The following is a 12,659-nucleotide window of genomic DNA, read 5'->3' as shown; positions in this document are numbered from 1 at the left end:
TCTGACCGCACACTGAACTGAGCCGCACACACCAATCTGACCGCACACTGAACTGAGCCGCACACACCAAGTTAACCGTACACGGAACTCAACAGCACCGGCTTTAACCGCACACAATTATAACACCTTGACCGCACACAGCACAAACTTTTAACCATCAGTCACTTTAACCGCACACACACTCTTGGCAGCAAACAAGAAAATTCCAGCAAATACAGTAACAGCACACACTCAGTCAGCAGCAAACACAATACCAACACACACTTAATTAGACACGCTCCACTGCACACTCATTTTAACAGCAAACCTTCAACAGTTCTTCGATCAAAATTCTTAAAAATAATGAAATTTTGCACTCTCACAAAAAATAACTTCAAGTGATACCAAATTGGCTCTGATACCAATTGTAAGTCCCAAAACTAAGGATCCAATTTAGTAATCAATGAAGTTAATTGCAATTAGATTGAGATTGAGATGAAGAAGAAGTTAAATCAAGCATGCACACATCTATATTCAGTAAATGTCAAGTACATCTTGAGAAAAGTACAACTGCTGCAGAGTTCTGACACCTGGCCAAAAGTACAGACTGACACAACTCAGTTGCTATAAATAGTACCCCTCCTACCAGCACAAGAGAGTGCAGCCAAACACATGTGTGCGGCCGCACATATTACATAACAACACATAAACACTGCAAATGACACAATTATCTAATCAAAATGATGCCTAGCTCAAACCACAAATTATGTTCTTTCAAAATAATTAAGGCTTCACTCACAGTCTTGGAGGCTTCAATCTACATACAACAACATGCTCCTAGGGACACTTAACTAGTACAAAGATAGAAGTGGTATACCCGTTTTAGCTCCAATCATTATTGCTCCTGTGATCGTCAAGCTTAAGAAAAGAAACAAACAAGAATTGAAACAGAAAAGAAAAAATATTTTTGAAGTTTTGGAATTTTCTGAAAAGAATAAATAGAAAACAAAGAGAACAGAAAATAAAATATTTTTGGAGTTTGTGAATAATAAAAAAAATATTAAAAAAACAGTAAATAAAGTATTTTTGGATTTTATGAAAAGTAAGAAAAAAAATATATAAAATAAATAAAGTGTACAAAGGGTACAATCGAAAAGTCACCATTATATATGAGGCGAAAAGGACCGGGCGTTCGGTTCCCGAAAAATCAAGACCCGAAATAGACCGAGCATTCGCTCTATTTCGCTTCCAACTTCTAATGAGGTGAAAGCGTTTTCAGTACAGATTCAACTTCCATCATTCCTAAGCCTTGTAAGATTTTATTAAAACTTGCTTCATGCAAGGCTTTTGTAAAGATGTCAGCTAATTGATCAGTGGTTCTTACAAAATGTATTTCGACATTATCGTCTTCCACGTGATCCTTAATAAAATGATACCTCAGTGCTATGTGTTTCGTTTTGGAGTGTTGCACTAGTTTGTGATATATCCGTATTGCACTTTCAGAGTCACAATATAATGGAATTTTCTTCATGTTCAGGCCATAGTCTCGAAGTTGACTTTGTATCCAAATGACTTGTGATGTACATGATGTTGCAGCTATATATTCTGCTTTGGCTGTAGAAAGAGACATACAGGTTTGTTTCTTCGATTGCAAGCTGACAAGTTTGCCATCAAGGAACTAGCATCCTACAGTAGTGCTCTTCCGGTCCAATCCAAATCCTCCTAGATCAGCACCAGAGAAATCCTGAACAAAGAAACCTGATTTTGCTTGGTACCATAGAACGAAAGAAGAGATTCGCTTTAAATAACGAAAGATATTCTTCACAACCAATAGGTGAGGTTCTCAAGGATTAGCTTGAAACCTGGCACAATAACAAACAGAAAACATTATGTCTAGTGGACTTGTTGTTAGATACATCAAGGACCCTATCATTTGACGATAGAGGGTCATGTCAGCAGTCGGTTTGTCCAGAGAAGGTATTAACTTCATGCTAAACACCATAGGAACCTTCACCGTTGAGTCTCCCATCATTCCAAACTTAGCAAGCAAGGTCTTCATGTAAGCCTCTTGATTAATAAAAATGCCTTCGGGTCCCTGTCTAATATTTAATCCAAGGAAGAAGTCAATTGGAACCATTAAGCTCATTTCAAATTTAGTCTCCATCAACTTTCTGAATTTTGCTGTTAAGCCAGGATTCGTGGAACCGAAGATGATATCGACATAAATTTGAACAATCATAAGGTGGTCACCCTTTTTCTTACAAAAGAAGGTTGGGTCAACCGAGCCTTGTTTAAACTTTGACATTTTTAGAAATCGAGTTAATGTTTCATACCATGCTCTTTGTGCTTGCTTCAGACCATAAACCGCCTTGTCCAGAATGTAGCAATCATCTGGATACTTCTCGTTCACAAAACCTAGAGGTTGCTCTACATACACTGTTTCTTCTAATTCTCCATTTAGAAATGCACACTTGACGTCCATTTGATATACTTCAAAGTTCTTGTGAGCAGCGTAGGGCAGAAAGATTCTCACTGATTCTAACCTGGCTACTGGAGCGAAGGTCTCTTCGTAGTCTATTCCTTCTTCTTGATAGTATCCCTTCACAACCAGTCTTGCTTTGTTATGAATTACATTCCCTTCTTTGTCCATTTTGTTTCGAAATACCCATTCCAGACGAGCTACAGATGCATCCTTTGCTGTAGGAATCGGTCTCCATACCTTGTTTCGCTCAAACTCGTTGAGTTCGTCTTGCATTGCCTGTACCTAATCAGAATGATTGAGTATAGTGTTGATAGTATTTGGTTCAATTTTGGAGACAAACAAATTAAACATGTAAAATTCCACTTGAGAGAATAATGCAGTTTGCTTCGCTTTCAGTTGAGACCGAGTAAGAACTCTTTCTGATGAATCACCAATGATTTGGGTTTTTGGATGATCTTTTGTCCATTTGGTGAGAGGAGGGTAATTTGGATCATAGGAGGGATCCAACTCAGCATTTACTTCTTCTTTAAAATCTGACTGAGTATCATCATCATTTGTATTTTCAGTCTCCCCCTCAAATGATGAGACGGTTTCGGCTTCAGGCATTGAATTCTCCCCCTCAATTGGACGTTCGGTTGATATGTTGGTTGATGGGTTCTCCCCCTGGAATGGTAATTCAGGGTCATATGATGAAGATGAACCCTCCCCCTGAAATGTAGAACTTTCTTTTGGAGGTTCTCTTTGACTAGGTTGTTCGGTAGACCCCGGTTGTTCTTTTTCCATATCCTTCGTTGCGTCATCAATGATTCGCTTCAAGGTATCAATCTTATTGTCAGTTGCCTTTGCTTTAGAGTGAATGGCTTACTCTGGTTCATCAAATAATGACATGTATTGCTCAAATAGATTCGAAATGGAAACGGTGACTTGACTAGACGTTGGAAAGATTTCCTCCATTGAACCTTCGGTTGTTTGAAGCTTCTTGATGTAGTTGTCATCGAAGGTGACATAATAGGTTTCTTCAATTTTCGTGGAATGCTTGTTCAGAACCCTATATGCCTTGGAGTTTAATGAGTAGCCAAGAAAAAAAAATCCTTCATCAACTTTGACATCAAACTTGTTTCGGTGCTCCTTTGAATTGAAAATAAAGCATCTAGAACCGAACACATGGAAGAACTTGATATTTGGTTTACGATTGTTCAAGATCTCATATGGAGTAATAGAAAAATGCTTGTTGAGAAGAGATCTGTTCTGAGTGTAGCAAGCAGCAACAATAGCATCAGCCCATAAATATAAAGGTAACGAGGCGAAACTGAGCATGGTTTGGGCTACTTCACACAACGAGCGGTTTCGCCTTTCAACGACACCATTTTGTTATGGAGTGTAGGGAGCAAAAAAGTTGTGAGATAATCCTTTTTCAACAAGAAAGTCTTCAAATTCATTATTCTTGAACTCCATCCCATTGTCAATTCGAATATTTCGAACCAGCTTACGCAGTTGAAGCTCTATTTGCTTGACAAAAACCTTAAGCTTTGGTGTAGCCTCTAATTTCTGTTTAAGAAAGAACACCCAGGTGAAACGAGAAAAATCATCTACAATTATTAGTATATATTTGTTACCACCAATGCATTCAATAACCGAAGGTCCACATAAATCAATATGCAGAAGCTCAAGTGGTTCGATGATCTTTGTGTTGACACGGGTTGGATGACTTTTTCTGCTTTGCTTTCCCATTTCACATGCAGCACACAGATGTTCTTTATCAAACTTGAGTATTGGAAGTCCTCGTACATGATCTCCAATAACTAGCTTGTTGATGTCTTTGAAGTTGAGATGCAAGAGCCTTCGGTGCCATAACGAACTTTCGTCAGAGTGTGCTTTCGTTAGCAGACACACAGCTGGATTTCCTCGAATGGGATTCAGGTTTAGTGGGTACATTTCACATTTTCTTTTGGATTTTAACAGAATAGTTTTGGATTTCTTCTCTACTATTTCAGATCCTTCATCATCGAACGAAACCTTCAGTCCTGTTGCCACTACCAATTGTGAAACACTGATGAGATTGTGTTGTAAGCCCTCTACATATGCTACTTTTCTGATCGAGAATTCTCCATTTGTGATCATTCCATAGCCTTTTATTGTGCCAAATGAGTTATTGCCATACTTAACACATCCACCATCCTTAAGAGCTCGAAACTCCCGAAGCTCTTCCTTTCTCCCTGTCATGTGACGTGAGCAGCCACTATCAATGTACCATTCGTTGTCAAACTGCTCGTCACGCATAACCTGCAAAAATTTAAGCAGATTTAGGAACCCAAATTTTCTTGGGTCCTTGTGAGCCTTTTTCAGAACAGGGTATTACAATAGATAAATCAACCAAGTAAGTTTGTTTTATTAGGGTTGTTTAATCTTTTCGTTTGATTGTAAAAACCTTGATTTTATTTTCTTTTGACGCTTCGGCCTTAGGTTTATTGTTTTCTAACTTTTTGGTTTTGTTTCCCTAGGTCAGTATTCATCTTCTTTTCGTCTCCTGAGACGATCTTCCCTTTTCCCATCACATCTTCTTTAGAATTGTGCCTTGAGTGAGAGGAGTGTGTTTTAGAAGCAAAACATTGCTTTCAGGTCCTTTCGCTTGAGGATAAGGAGCCGAAACTACCCTTTCGGTTGTTGGGTTAAGGACCGAAACCGGCCACTTTTTCAGTTTCTTTCGCTTCTATTTCGGGGACCAAAATTTCCTTTTTGGTTTGTTTGGCTACATGAATAGCATTGAGCATAAGAAGTAGATTGATTCATTGACACTCTGTTATCCTTAGCATTTGAACTCTTGTCTGATCGAACATAATTTGGGTTTTGGGACTTCCAAAACTCTTCCCTTTCAGTGAGATTCTTTTTGTACCTCCTGTTACGTTGATTTTTCTTTTCAGACACCTGTTTTGGAGTTTTATGGATGTTTACCTTCGGTTTTGATCTTTCTTTATGACTTTCGCTCTTCAACGAGGAGGTTTCCCTTGTCACCTTAACTAATTCACTTGGAATCTTTTTGGTACCACTGGTTGATGGCACATCAAAACGTGTAGGCTTGTTGAGTGGTTCTGCCACATATCTGCCTTTAACCCTCCATGAATTTCTCTCAGAAAGACTGATTGTTTCATCAGCATTGTCTATTGGTGCTGACAAAAAAAATCATCAAATCCTCCAACATTATCTTCATCGACTAATGTTGTGAGTTCGGCTGTTTGCTTATGTGTAACGTCGGTAGATGTATAGACTTGATTTGGCATGGTTTGAACCTTCTGATACACTACAACTTTTTCTTTCATGACTTTGGACTTGTTTTGGGACAAACAAGCGAACTCAACAGAATTTTCAGAAATAAGATTTTTGGTAGGTTCGGGTTCGCTCTTGACAAATTCAGAACAATCCACCTCATCTTCTACAGATATTTCACTCATATCATCATCCTCGTCAAATTCAGAAGTATTTTCAATATTAAATTTTGTTTCTGAACTCAACTTGGCATTCAAAGAGTCAAATTTCTGTATAGTTTCGGTTCTAATCTTTAATTTATCATTTTCATCCAATAAATTCTTAAGCATGTCCTTATGGTCTTTGAACTGGATAAAAGATTCAATTTTGTCAAGACCAATTCTATAGCCAGGAGAAACTTCATCAGACGAGACAACAAGTTCACAATCATAAACATCAGCATCAATTTTGTCCTCCTTTAATTCAAAGAAGGGAAGAATCATTCTGTGGATTTTCCTTCCTATTTGACAATCTAGATGCAACTGAGTAATATTGGAATATAAACGTTTAACAATTGAAGAAAAAACGTTTCTCTGTTTTAAAAGCTTCAAGTTATCCCTTTGCAAATAAATTGTCTCATCCTTAATTCTAATTATCTCTTTCTCCTTTTGCTCAATCCATATTCGCCTCTCCTCACTCTTCAAAGACACCCTGCTGAGTTGATCAGTTAGGTTAGAATTTGTGAGGCAATTTTGGGTTAAACTACCACTTAAACTAGAAAATTTAGATTTTAAACCGTTCAATTCTTTTTCATAGTTTATGATAGGGATTTTTAAAGATTCGAGAATAGAGTGTACGTTCTTGATCAATTGATCACACTCATTGATCTGCTCTCCAATACGATTGGTAGCAAAGCACCTGCCTTCTCGTTCCTTCGCTTCTTCTCGACCCCCATCGGTGGTGTAACCCCTCATCTATGACACTCCAGCTGTCACCATCAAGCATTTTCCTTCAGCAACATGCTCATCTTCTTTTGCCATGAAAGCCTTAACATGTGTAGGTTTTCTCACTTCTTCGTCCTCTGAGTCAGTGAACAAAAATTTAACACCACCAAACTCGTCATTTGCAACATTTTCCTGCACAATAAGAACATTATTAGTGTTATTTGCGGCAACTTTCTTCTTCTTGATCTCTTCCAGCTTTTGCAGGTGGTATGCTTCATCATCTTCACTTTCATTCTTCTCTCTCATCTTTCTTAACATACAGTCTTTGGAAAAATGGTTTTTGCCTCCAAAAAAGTGACAAATGAATCCTGAGTCACTTGACATCTTTCTCTCTTTCTTCGGTTCTTCTTGTTGGTGAGTGATCTTCGGTTCCTCCTTTGCTTTTTTGGAACTGTAGTTTCCTTGCCAGTTTTGGTTCTTATTGGTGGGAAACTTTCTGCGAATGAACTTCTTTGGGTTTGACACCATCAATTCATATTCTTCATTGGTCAAATCAAATTCAAACAAAACTAAATCTTCTTCCTCCTTAATTGTACTCTTTCCTTTGGAAGTTAGAGCCAAGGAAACCATGCTTGAAACTACATTCATTTCTTTAGTCACAACACCTTCATGTGAATTCAGTATCCCTACTAGATTCGCCAAAGAATAAGCCTTGAATTGTTCATGGGCCTTTACTATAAATACTACAACCATCCATTCAGATCTTAGGCCATTCATGAATGTGACCTTTTATTCAATAACTTTCCTCTCTATGCCATGCTTTAAGATTTTGCTAAGAAGATGATTAAAGCGATCAAAGGCTTGAATAAGCTTCTCTTCAGGTTTCTGCTTGAAGTCTCCAAACTTTGAAAGCAACAGAGTCTGAATCGAATGCTCAAGATCCTCATCTGTAGAATACAACTCTTTCAGTCTGTCCCAAACCACTTTTGCCGTCGTGCATGAGCTAACCAACCGAAAGGTGTCAGACTGTAAGGCAAACCTGATCATTCTAAGCGCTTTAATATTGCATGCAAACTTATCCTTCTCATCTTGAGGAACATCTTTAACATCAACCATAAGTTGGTTTTACTCCTTCTGAGTCTTTATGGTTCTTTTTGTGCCAGAGTGAGTGAACGGACCAACGGTAATCGCTTCCCAGATCAAATACCCATTATCTTCGGAACCGATCACATAGTATTCAAAGTGATGCGTCCATACTTCGTAATCCTGAGTATAAAGAATGGGAATTCTAGTTGTGGATCCAATGCTGTTGGAAATATTAATTGGGTTTGTGTTGCAATCGTCATGTGACATGATGATATTATGAAAAACCTGTTCAAGATCAGACTTTTAAACAAAGTTAGGGTAAAATCGAAATCTAAGAACAACATCAATAACAAGATGATGATTTCTAACAGAGATCAATATTAGCGGAAAAACTCTAAAACCTTCTTCAACATAAGAGATGCGTATAGATTACACAGTCTCCTGCTCTGATACCAATTGATGAGTTGAAAAACTCTTTAGATCGATTAGATCTTCAACAGGTTAATGAAAAACAAATAATCAAACAATGCAAACAAAATTTGAGTCAAAATAAAGCTTAATAATTCCAATATCGTCACACCTCAGCAGAGCTCGATAAAGAACTTTCGCTGTAGAGGTGAGCTAGGGTTTTACAATGCAATTAATGAGAGTAATAATCAAAAGCGTTAATGATAAGATTGCATGCATGCAACTTATATATTAAACCCTAAAATAAAACACACGGTTGGACAGGCCCAAATGATGACAAAACTGGACTAACAACCGAGCCCAAGACGCAACACTATAATCCCAACAAAGAGAGTGTTGCAACTATTATGTTTAAGTTGGGTAAGCGACAAACATCCATCACCAAGTCTAGTTTCAGTCGCTTGATGAGGTTTCCTTCTGATAGGGATTTGATTGATCTAGAAACCATCTCCAATTCTGCTATCCTGGATATGTTTTACCAAATGGGTTACAGGGAGTATCTTGCTGTCGTCTCCAAGTTCAAGAAACCCAACCTTCCTCCTGTGTGGAATAGGCTATTTACCCTAATCTTCAAGAGGTTCTCAGAGAGGGTAACTGGATCAGATTACGCAAGTAAGCTCTTTCTTACGATTATGTATGGTCTCTATTCTGGGGTAAATTTGGATTATGGGTCAGTACTTTGGACTCAACTTGTTCAGAGCACTCTTTTTGTTACAAGGCACAACGAGATTTTGTGTGCTCGTTTTTGGGAAATTGATGTTTAGAGGGCAATTAATCGCCTCCATATTCTGGTGATAGAGGGTTCTATTATTGCTATCATTCCCATTTTCCACACTTCAAACATTATTCTGTCAGATAGTTCGCAGTTTACCTTCACTGGATCTATTCCAGAACCGATGCTTCGAAACGTTCCAGCCAGTAGTACAGTTATCACTGCGTATCGCAGGCAACCGGCTTCGGGTGCTCGCCCTTTAACCGCTGCAATGCGACAAGTTTTAGAAGAGGCTAACAAGCCTAAGAAAGGGGTAAGCGAAAAGCAAAGGTTGGACCCTCCGAACATGTTCAAACTACAAAGAAGAAAGTCAAGCGAATCTCTCGTAAGCCTAGGACGCCTACACCAAGTGATGAAGAGGATTCACAGTCTAATACCATCTCCGACATTCGTACACAAGAGCAAGTCCAGCACACAACTATTGACACTACTGCAACTTCGCAACTGATGGTTTCGGAGCCATCCACTACCAATCATGCAGTAATTTTTTCAGTGCCCACTTCTGTTCCCATAACAGACGATTTTTTCCAGGATTCTACTCCACTTCTCCAACTGCTACTACAACTTCTATCACAATCGCTCCATGTCCACCTGTATCTGTTGGAGTTTCACAGCCACAGATCTCCACTGCTCATACTACTCCATTATTCACGGACTCAACTGCCATAAGAACTACGACCACTAGTACACCACCAGTCACTGTCAACATATTTGATACGGGGGCAAGGACTTTTGGTTTCTCTTCTAGTGTTGATACTACTCCCATCTCACCTTTACGCCAAGATGATCCGGATACAATATTCGGTGATGATCGGGATGTTTTTGAAGATTTTTCCTACAGCCCATTCCGTGTTCAACAAGAAAGTGACGAAGATGATGCTCCAATGACAACAGTGCAGTTCAAAGCCCTAAATACCAAGTTGGATTCTTTACTTGAGTCCACCGAAGCCTCTTCCATTAGTGAACACTCCCAGGCCTCTGTCAAAGCCTTCCTTAAAACACTTACTAAGGAGCATGTTGCCAATCTCACTCTCACAAACAAAACAGTTGCTGAATCTGAAAACGCTTGCAAGGAGACGACTGAAAAAACCGAGAAACTATTTTATGATATTTAAAACTTTATGGAGGACTTCCGCACTTCATTCGAACGCAACACAGCCTCTGCGAACACAGCCATCAAAAACCTTGTTTCTACTCTCCAAACTAAAAAGGCGGCTCTTACAAAGGTTCGCTCTGAGATTCAAACTGAAAATTCTGAGTTCCAAGCATTCATCTCCTCCAAAATTGAAAAACTTCAGGCTGAGTTGGCTCATGAGAACAAGAGAATGGATGAGCTCACTGTTAAAACTGATAGGGTGAAGGTTCTCTCAGTAAAGTTAACGCATGCGAATTCCCAGATTGCTGAACTGCAATCCGAGAAAGTTGTTATCCAAAGTTACATTGCTGATGTGAATGCCGATTTGCACAGTCTGATCGAGACTCGTAACTCTTTCCTCACAGTCTGTTCGTCAACATCTAGCAGAGAAATTGAAGCGTATATTCTTCATGTTAGACAGAATTCAAGGTGTTTCAGAATCTTCTATTCCAAAACAAGGGGAGAACCTACGAGAACTTTTGATGTTGTAAGAGAAACTGGTGGTGGTGATGATCAAGAACAAAATCCAAAGTTAAACGAATCGAAGGATAATGTAGCTTTGAGTTCGAGAGGAAAAGAAAAATTGATTGATGACAGTGATGAGGAAGAAGAATATGAAAATGAGAAATTAAGAAGGAAGATTCGTCGTGTAGAAATTGACGAAAATCATCGCATTGTTAGGTAAGCTGAAGAACAAGAGAAAGCTGTTCGAGAAGCTTAAGTCACTTTGGAGACTTAGAAGCTTTTATTTCCTTTGTGGACTTTTGTAGTGTATATTGAATGAAGCAATTGATAATCCAAACGTGTATTGGTTAGAGCTGGTTGTGTCTTTCGAATTGGAGAACAGTCTGGACTTGTAGTTTGATCAACCGATTACTCCGAAGGCCTTTTAGTTTCGGTGTTTTGACAAAGTTGTGAACATTCCTCCTACTGATAATGGTGCTGAATAGATGCTCTTTTCATTCTATCTGAAGCATATGAAGCCTCAGTACGAAACTTGGAGCTCGAATAAGATAACAGTTGTGAAGGTTTTAGGCCCTATTGAAACCGAAAGCTTTGTGAATGTTGGTTTCAAAGTTTCAAAAGGAGCTACGAGTTCAGTGTTCGAGTTTACTCTTGCTAATTTGCCATGCTTGAACCCGCAAGATTGGATTTCTCTGTTTCATCTCCTGTTGAAGGATGAAAAGAGATTTGAACCAATCGTTGCACATCTCAAAAGGATGTTGGTCTCGTATATCCAGGAAGTCGGTAAGATGGATGTGGAGATCGCAGCAGTCCTTTGAAATAAGCCAATAGTGTTGCCTAAGGAAGCTCCAGAATATTTCAAAAAATGAAGTTGGGGAGAATACGACAAGATGGTTGGTGTTTGGCTTTCCAAATAAAAGAAAGGTTTGATGCTAATTTTCAAAAAGTTTGCTTCTACCTATCTGACAAGCATATATACTCCACCTCTTGTCTGCAATACATTTTGGAGTTCATTGGTCAATGCAAAGCGAACAGTGCTGGGGACAAGAAATGTTTCTTGGATATGATTAACTGGTACATCCAGGTTCGTAAGACCTTGCTGGGAATAATGCCGAAAGTTTTTGTAGTTTAGAAGCTCCAACAACAATGAAGATCTACCTTCCTTATTAACACAAAAGGGAGATTGTTGGGTTATTTTGTGTTATGTCAATATTGTATTGTATTGTTATAGTCCATCTTTTGCAATTGTTGGGCCTGTCCACCCAGTTTTTAATGTGCTAGGGTTAGACTATTTATAGTGCATGCATGCACCATGATTAGTATCGATTGTACTTACCCTAAACTGCCTTTATAATAGAAGTTATTTATCGAGCTCTTTTAAGGCAGTGGTTTTTAATCATTCAGCACATTTTCGATCATTGTGTTTTTGGCTTTGATTCATACACATGTTTAGATTCTATCGATCTACTATGTTTATTCTAACAATGATATTGAAGATGTCCTCAACAAACAATCTGTTTCTTCTTCGATGTTCTTATCTTGGATGAGCTGTAATGAACACCATGACGATGCATGAAAACTTTCTTATGTTGAGTTTCCTACAAAATTTGTATGGAAACAAGAAGATCGTTATTGGGAGCCAAGAACAAAAAGGGGTTTCTATTGGGAGGATTCACATAGTTTCACCTAATCTCGGTGAAGCATATTTTTTGAGAATTCTTTTAAATAAAGTCAAAGATATAAAAATCATTTGCAGATATTTGCACGGTTAATATACAAGTATGTCCTACTTGTAGAGATGCATGTTATGCTCTTGGACTTTTAGAAGATAATAGAGAATATATTGATGCCATCGAGGAAGCAAGTCATTCAGGATCAGGTTATTATTTACGGTTTCTATTTACAACTATGCTAAAGTCTAATAGTTTGTCTAAAACGTGTTATGTTTGGGAAAATACTTGGCAATACTTATCCGATGGAATTGTCTATAATCAACGAATGAGATTAAAGTTTTCAGGTATTATTAATTTTGCTATTCCTTACATTTTATACATTACTTATATATTTTTCAAATGCTAATTATAT

The sequence above is a fragment of the Lactuca sativa genome, chromosome 5 (assembly GCF_002870075.4).
Source record: "Lactuca sativa cultivar Salinas chromosome 5, Lsat_Salinas_v11, whole genome shotgun sequence".
In the NCBI taxonomy this organism is placed as follows: Eukaryota; Viridiplantae; Streptophyta; class Magnoliopsida; order Asterales; family Asteraceae; genus Lactuca; species Lactuca sativa.
Note: the sequence above shows the minus strand (reverse complement) of the source record.